This window comes from Pinus tabuliformis, chromosome 8 (genome assembly GCF_031772625.1).
Source record: "Pinus tabuliformis cultivar Carrire ecotype Pingquan chromosome 8, CPIR1, whole genome shotgun sequence".
NCBI classification, from domain to species: domain Eukaryota; kingdom Viridiplantae; phylum Streptophyta; class Pinopsida; order Pinales; family Pinaceae; genus Pinus; species Pinus tabuliformis.
Window position 1 is genome coordinate 325,141,994 of NC_142294.1, and position 9,187 is coordinate 325,151,180.

Consider the following 9,187-nt stretch of genomic DNA (forward strand, 5'->3'; position numbering starts at 1 on the left):
AAACCGTCGACCTCCTTGAATTAGGTTTGCAATCCTAATTCTAACTTGTACATAAGACCTTTTTTTATGCCTTTCCTTTGCTTGGGATGGATTTTGCTACTAGCTTGACTTGATGTCCCTTATGACCTGAACTTCTTTCAATTCAGCTACCCAAATGGACTGTTGTTGTTCTCGGCTCCTTCTATTGCAACTGATCTTTTGCTACCCCACATGTGTAGAGAAAATTAACCCAAAAACAAACCTGAAATGAGCTTGGTTTATACCTCCTTCCTTCGCTTGATAACAAACTTCCTTTAGTGAGCTTTGCACCTCTTGCTGCAGACTTGATAATCACTGAAATTCTCTGTCTGAAATGATGCTGAGCTGCCCTATAAATAGTTGTTGGAGCCTATAATAAGCCGACTTGAAGAGAGTGAACCGACATGACTCTTTGGTGAAGATTTTGTTATTCTTCTTGAAGCCAACTTGAAGGAGAGCTCTTGTGCTTGTCTTGGAGGGCTTTCATACTTAATTTAATAACTCACAAAATGTAACATGCCCAAGAAGTGTCCTTCATACTTCATACATGACATTGACTCAATTTGTCTTTTATGACTAAATGAAAAATTCTAAAGGCTCACAGTGTGAGCCATTACTAAAAATTTAATTCCTTGCTCATGAAACCCATGAGACAAGCATTACAATAATAATTTTATTTTTTTTCTTTTCATCAATTACATAAAATCACAATTACATATTTCATTATGAAAACCAAACCTAGTTACACTTTTCAACAATTCATGACTTAAAATTGCTATTGTTGCAGTTCATGCCTTCATGAGTTTCGTGATATTCACTATGTCAAGAGTCACAATTACATATTTCATTATGAAAACCAAACCTAGTTACACTTTTCAACAATTCACTACTTCAAATTGCTATTGTTGCAGTCCATGCCTTCATGAGTTTCATGATATTCATTATGTCAAGAGAGCTTGTACTTGTGTCAATGTTTTCATCGTTTTAACAAAATGTGTTGAAATGCCGTCCATTTTGTACCATTTTGTTAGAATTAAATGTTTTCATGACAAAGTTATAATTGAATGCATATTATATTATTTAATATTTGTTGATATAGAGAGTGTTATGCAAATGCAGGTAAAGGAAGATGGAGGAGCATTGATAAAACAACAGAAATATTTTTGTGTGAGAGACTTGCAGATGTGTAGGAGTCCACAAGTGTAGTGGGAAAAGGAAAATGAGGTATGTATGGAGACTCATTTGTTGGTTCATGATTATATGATGTGTGTTTGTTGAAATGCAAATGCAAATAAAGGAAGATGGAGGAGCATTGATAAAACTGCAGAAATATTTTTGTGTGAGAGACTTGCAAATGTGTAGGAGTCCACGTGCGTAGTGGGAAAAGGAAAATGAGGTATGTATGGGGACTCATTTGTTGATTCATGATTATATGATGTGTGTTTGTTGAAATTTAGATGCAATACATATCATGAAAGGTGAAGGACGAATTTGTTTCTCTAATGTGAGGCACCATAGCAAAGGTATAATTGAGTGCATATTATATTATTTCAGATTTATTTATATAATGAATGCTATGCAAGTGTAGGTAAAGAAAGTTGGAGGAGCATTGATGAAACTATAGAAATATTTTTGTGAGAGAGACTTGCAAATGTGTAGGAGAGTGTACAACTAGAAAGTGAGTTCAGGTATATCTTCTCATTTCAATATAATGGTTCTCCTTTCTCCTTTCTTGTTGAAGAATTATGATTTTTGGTAATTGCATAAGATGTACTTTTGCATAATATTGCTCAAAAATCATTTTGTTTTCATTTATGATATTCTCATAATATATTTAAGTGTTTATTTTGATTTCTATTTGGTACATTGAGTGGAAAATTAAGGTAGGTTCTAACAACCCATGATTCCATAGGTGTAGTGGGTAAATGTTTATTTTGATTTCTATTTGGTACATTGAGTGGGAAATTAAGGTAGGTTCTAACAACCCATGATTCCATAAATGTAGTGGGTAAAGGTGAATGTTGTGGCAAATGTATGGTCCCATATGTGTTTTTATTTAAATTTGAGTCATTTTACATTATTAGCCATCTGTTTAATTATTGAATGCAATGCAATGTAGGTAAAGGAATGTGGGGATCACTAATGAAAATATCGAAATATTTTCATGAGAGAGACATTGTAGTAGAGTGTTGAGGCAAAAGTGGAGGTCAGTTTTCTTTTGGTGTGAAAGTCATGTATGATATGCTATATAATATTTATTGTTATGAATACTATAGTTTTCTCCCACCCTACTTATTTGTTTCATATTTCTCATAATATTACATGTGTACTTAATAATATTTCATGTTGAAATTTAGATGCAATATAGATCAAGAAAGATGAAGGACCATTGGTGAAACTACTGAATGTCTTTCTATGATTTGAGACACCATAGAAAATGTATAATTGAATGCATATTATATTATTTGGAATTTATTTATATAATGAACGTTATGCAAATGTAGGTAAAAGAAGGTGGAGGAGAACTGATGAAACTATGGAAATATTTTTGTGTGAGAAAGTTGCAGATGTGTAGGAGAGTTTAGAGCCAGAAGGTGAGTTCAAGGATATTTTCTCATTTCAGTACAATGGTTCTCCTTTCCCCTTTCTTATTGAGGAATTATGATTTTTTGTGATTGCATAAGATGTGTTTTTGCATAATATTGCTTAGAAGACATTTTGTTTTCATTTATGATATTCTCATAATATATTTAAGTGTCTATTTTGATTTCTATTTGGTACATTGAGTGGGAAATTATGGTAGGTTTTAAGAACCCAAGATTCTGTAGGTGTAGTGGCTAAAGGTCAATGTTGTTCCATATGTGTTTTTATTTAAATTTGAGCAATCTTATATTATTACCCATTTGTTTAATTATTGAATGCAATGCAATGCAGCTAAAGGAATGTGGTGGATCATTGATGAAGCTACTGAAATATTTTCATTAGACATTATAGTAGAGTTCAGAGTAAAAGGTGGAGGTGAGTTTTCGTTTGGTGCGAAATCATGTATGATATGCTATTTAATCATTCTTGATTGCTCATAAGGTTTTGTCTAAATTTAAGATTCTCATAAGATATTTTGATATTTGTTTCATTTTCATAATATTTTATGTGTATTTCATATTTTTTAGAATATTTTATAATATCTACTTAATACTTATTTATTTTTTTGTGTGCAGGGTCCCCTTGTTAGCCATGGATGCTTTTTGCAGCTGCCTTGCAGAGTCTATCTCTTGTTTGGGTTTTTATGTTTTGCTTTTTTAAATTTTCGTTGCATTTTTTTATTGTTGGTTTTTTTTTTTTTTTTTTTCTATTGTTATTTTGTTTTAATATTGTCTCTTATATCTTTGTATTTTTGTTGTGTTTTTCTATTGTTGTTTTATTTTGTTTTTTAATGTTGCGGCTCTTATATAATTGTATTTGTGAGCATGGCCATGCTAACTTATGGTTTGATATTTTTTTTTGTCCTTTGAACTTATTTTCTTTTGTTACATGTTTTTCTTGGATTTAGTGGATGGAGAAATTATGGAAGAGTTTAACAATCCATAGTGTGGATTTAGGGCTGATGTGGGGTCTACAAGTGTAGTGGGCAAAGGCGAATGAGGTATGTATGGAGGAATATATTTTTTTACGAGGAAAGGTAAAAGAGGTATGTATGGGGCAACTTAATCCATAGTGTGGGTTTAGGGCTGATGTGGGGTCTACAAGTGTAGTGGGCAAAGGCGAATGAGGTATGTATGGAGGAATATACTTTTTTACGAATATACTTTTTTACGAGGAAAGGTAAAAGAGGTATGTATGGGGGAACTTACTTGTTTTTTACTAAATTATATGGTTTTATGCACATTTTAATTGAACTCATTTGTTGTTTCATCATTGTATCATGTATGTTTGTTGAAATTTAGTTCAATACAGATAAGAAAGGTGAAGGACCATTAGTGAAACTACAACCATAACAAAGGTATAATTGAATACATATTATATTATTTTTGATATTTATTTATATAATAAGTGTATGCAAATGTAGGTAAAAGAACGTGGAGGAGCATTGATAAAACTTGTGGATGTGTAGGAGTCCACAAGTGTAGTGGGTACAGACGAATGAGGTAGGTAAAAGAACATGAAGGAGCATTGATAAAACTTGTGATGTGTAGGATTCCCCAAGTGTAGTGGGCAAAGACGAATGAGGTATGTGTAGAGAAATTAGTGATGTGAGGCACCATAGCAAAGGTATAATTGGATGTATATTATATTATGTGAGATTTATTTATATATTAGGTGCTTTATGCAAATGTCGGTAAAGGAAGATGGAAGAGCAATGATAAAACTACATAAATATTTTTGTGTGGGAGACTTGCATATGTGTAGTAGTCCACAAAAGCAAATGAGGTATGTATGGGAAAATGTGAAAAAGGTATGTACGAGGGAACTTACTTGTTTGTTACTAAATTATATGGTTTTGATTTCCATTTTAATTTAACTCATTTGTTAATTCATAGTTATATAGTGTGCGTTTGTTGAAATTTAGATACAATACAAATCAAGAAAGGTGAAGGACCACTGGTGAAACTACTGAATATCTTTATATGATGTAAGGCACCATAGCAAAGGTATAATTGAATGCATATTACATTATTTGAGATTTATTTTATATAATGAATGCTATGCAAATGTAGGTAAAGGAAGGTGGAGGAGAATTGATGAAACTACAAAAATATTTTTGTGTGAGAAAGTTGCAGATGTGTAGGAGACTTTAGAGCCAGAAGATGAGTTCAAGGATATCTTCTCATTTCAGTACAATGGTTCTCCCTTCTCCTTTCTTCTTGAGAAATAATGATTTTTTGTGATTACATAAGATGTATTTTTGCATAATATTGCTTAGACAACATTTTGTTTTCATTTATGATATTCTCCAAATATATTTAAGTGTTTATTTTTATTTGTATTTGATACGGTACATTGAGTGGGAAATTAGGGTAGGTCCTAACAACCCATGATTCCGTAGTTGTAGTGGGTAAAAGTCAATGTTGTGACATATGTGTAATTTTAGCCATCTTACATTATTAGACATTTGTTTAATTAATGAATGCAATGCAATGCAGGTAAAGGAATGTGGTGGATCATTGATGAAGCCACTGAAATATTTTCATGAGACATTGTAGTAAAGTGCAAAGGAAAAAGTGGAGGTCAATTTTCGTTTGGTGCAAAATTCATGTAGGATATGCTATTTAATATTTCTTGTTTCAAATAATAGAGTTTTCTCCATCCTTATTTAGTATTTAGGGTTTTTGGTGTTTACATAAGATGTACTTTGTAGTGCATAAGATTACTCATAAGATTTTCAATCTATATTTAAGATTCGCATAAGATATTTTGATATATGTTTCATATTTCTCATAGTATTTCATGTGTATTTAATATTCTTTAGAATATTTTCTAGTCTCTATTTAATACTTATTTATTTTTTGGTGTGCAGGGTCGCCTTGGTTGGCTATGGGTGCTTTTGCAGTTGTAGTGCAAAGTTTATCTCTTATTTGATTTTTATGTTTTGCTTTCATTATTTTTGTTACATTTTTCTATTGTTGGTCATTTTTGTTTCTATTGTTATTTTTTTTGGTGTTTAAATGTTGTGGCTCTTATATCTTTGTATTTTTCATTGCATTTTTCTATTATTGTTTTATTTTGTTTTTCAATGTTGTGGCTCTTATATCATTGTATTTGTGAGCATGGCCATGCTAACTTATGGTTTGGTATTATGCTTTTTTTTTGTGTCCTTTGAGTTTATTTTCTTTTGTTACATATTTTTTCCTGGATTCAATGGGTGGGGAAATTATGGAAGACCTTGACAACCCATAGTGTGGGTTTGGGGTTGATGCAGAGTCTACAAGTGTAATGGGCAAAGGCGAATGAGGTGAGTTTATTTTCTTTTGTTACATATTTTTTCCTGAATTCAGTGGGTGGAGAAATTATGTAAGACCTTGACAACGCATAGTGTGGGTTTGGGGTTGGTGAACTCTACAAGTGTAGTGGGCAAAGGCTAATGAGGTATGTATGGAGGAATTTACTTGTTTATGGGGAGAGGCGAAAGAGGTATGTATGGGGGAACTTAGTTGTTTGTTACTAAATTATTTGGTTTCATGCATATTTTAATTTAACTCATTTGTTGTTTCATCATTGTATCATGTATGTTTGTTGAAATTTAGTTCAATACGGATCAAGAAATGTGAAGAACCATTCATGAAACTATTGAATATGTTTGTGCTGTGAGACACCATAGTAAAGGTATAATTGAATACATATTATATTATTTTTGATATTTATTTATATAATAAGTGCTATGCAAATGTAGGTAAAGGAACGTCGAGGAGCATTGATAAAACTTGTGGATGTGTAGGAGTCCACAAGTGTAGTGGGCAAAGGCGAATGAGGTATGTATGGAGAAATTTACTTGTTTATTCGCAAAGGTGAAATAGGTATGTACGAGGGAACTTAATTGTTTGTTACTAAATTATTTGGTTTCATGCATATTTTAATTGAACTCATTTGTTGTTTCATCATTGTATCATGTATGTTTGTTGCAATTTAGGTATGTATGTTTGTTGCAAAGTCGAATGAGGTATGTATGGAGGAACTTAGTTGTTTGTTACTAAATTATTTGGTTTCATGCATATTTTAATTGAACTCATTTGTTGTTTCATCACTGTATCATGTATGTTTGTTGAAATTTAGTTCAATACGGATCAAGAAAGGTGAAGGACCATTAATGAAACTACTGAATATGTTTGTGATGTGAGACACCATAACAAAGGTATAATTGAATACATATTATATTACTTTTTATATTTATTTATATAATAGGTGCTATGCAAATGTAGGTAAAGAAACGTGGAGGAGCATTGATAAAACTTGTGGATGTGTAGAAATCCACAAGTGTAGTGGGAAAAGGCGAACGAGGTATGTATGGTGAAATTTACTTGTTTATTCGCAAATGCGAAAGAGGTATGTACGAGGAAACTTAGTTTTTTGTTACTAAATTATTTGGTTTCTTACATATTTTAATTGAGCTCATTTGTTGTTTCATCATTGTGTCATGTATGTTTGTTGAAATTTAGTTCAATACAGATCAAGAAAGGTGAAGGACCATTAGTGAAATTACTAAATATGTTTGTGATGTGAAGCACCATAGCAATGGTATAATTGAATACATATTATATTATTTTTTATATTTATTTATATAACAAGTGTTATGCAAATGTAATATGTTTGTGACGTGAGGCACCATAGCAAAGGTATAATTGAATACATGTTATATTATTTTTTATATTTATTTATATAACAAGTGTTATGCAAATGTAGGTAAAGGAAGACAAAGGAGAATTAATGAAACTATATAAATATTTTTGTGTGAGAAAGTTATAGATGTGTAGGAGAGTGTAGAGCTAGAAAACGAGTTCAAGGATATCTTCTCATTCCAATGCAATGGTATTCCTTTCTCCCTTGTTGAGGAATTATGATTTTTTGTGATTGCAGAAGATGTATTTTTGCATAATATTGCTTAGGAAACAATTTGTTTTCAATCATGATATTCTCATAAGATATTTGTTTCATGTTTCTTAGAATATTTTGTGTATTAAATATATTATTTATAATATGTTTTTGGTGTGCAGGGTGTCCTTTGTTGACCATCGACGCATTTTGGGATTACTACTCAGTGTCTCCATCTATTGTTTCTTTTTGTTTGTTTGTTTAGTTTTGTTGTTTTTCTGCTAATGTTGGTTGCATCTTTCGTTATTGCTATGTTCTTTTTTGTTTAAATAACTTTTACGTGTTTTTTTTAAGCATGGCCATGCTGATTTGTTATTTGATATTTTGTTTTTCTTATGTGCTCTTCAATCTATTTTTCTTACGTGATATTTTATTTTTCTTATATGATTATTCATCTATTTTTATTCTTTCCCTTTTTTTTGGGATTTAGTGGGTGGAGAAATTGAATAGGTCTTTACAACCTATATTTGGGTTTAGTTCCAAAAGTGTAGTCGGAAAAGGCGATGGAGGTATGTATTTAGGAATTTACTTGTTTGCTAGTACATAACTATATGGTTATATGGTTCCATGCTTGTTTTAATTAAACTCATTTGTTGCTTTATAATTATATCATTTGTTTAAATTTAAATGCAATGAAGGTGGAGGCCCACTGATGAAGTGATTGGATATCTTTGTGTGAGAGAGATTTGGGACACTAGCAAAGGTTGCGGCCATGTCATAGAGGGTAAGTTATCTTTTGGGATAGAGGTGAGTTTTTTTTTTATTCCACTCCCATGGCTTTTATTTGTTTGCATTTGTCTCATAAACCAAGTGAAATATCCCAAATAGTAGTAACAACCTCACCTTAAAATGTGCTTTTCTAGAAGAGTTATTCAATCAAGATAGACAAGATATGTGGACAACTCGCCAGCATAAGAAGATGTGCAAGTCAAACCTCCTTCATATGTGTGTCTTTCAACCTTTCAAGTGGCCAATCTTCAATTGAATGCATGCAATTATGTGTAAATAATCCCTTTGCAGTGAAAATTATGCAGTGAATGATGGAAAATAACATGTTGTAGCTAAATACAGTGCACCAATTGGAAATGACTAAATAGGTAGCCCCATTTAGCATAAAAGATGTGCATAAACTTAACATGAAGCCATAGATGTCGTCAATCAGCATAAACAATGTGCATAAACTATGTACCATGAACCCATCTTCCTCAAACCAGTTGTTGTTTTTCAATTTTGTAGGTAAGGTATGATAAACATTTTCCTTTTAGACACCTTTAATCTCATCAAATAGGTTGATATTCTTGTTTGTGTAAAAAAGTCTTGCCTAGGCTCATTGCCGCAAAATCTAGTGGGTCCAGTGAATGGACTCACCAGGAAAGGGCCAAAGTCTATGGCAACAATGAGGAAGGGTTGCCACTATTACCTCAACAAACTTCCTCCTACTATTTAGTGATTTAAACCACAAGGGAGGCTTCCCTATGCCACCTACAAGGTATTCTAATACTATGGCTCAAGATGACTTTTTTTGGAGGTCCCGAGATAGGTAGAGGGCTTGGCAGGGCCTAATATGACCAAAATATTCAAAGCT

At 32.0% G+C, this 9,187-nt stretch overlaps 1 long non-coding RNA gene across 1 annotated transcript; it reads left to right on the forward strand.

The window, feature by feature from the left end:
- Positions 1-4,454: 4,454 nt before the first annotated feature.
- On the forward strand, positions 4,455-8,327 carry LOC149235455 (uncharacterized). The gene is made up of 4 exons (XR_016268288.1): positions 4,455-4,859; positions 5,160-7,539; positions 7,725-8,111; positions 8,241-8,327. It is a non-coding gene; the product is annotated as an uncharacterized LOC149235455 (long non-coding RNA).
- Positions 8,328-9,187: the final 860 nt, after the last annotated feature.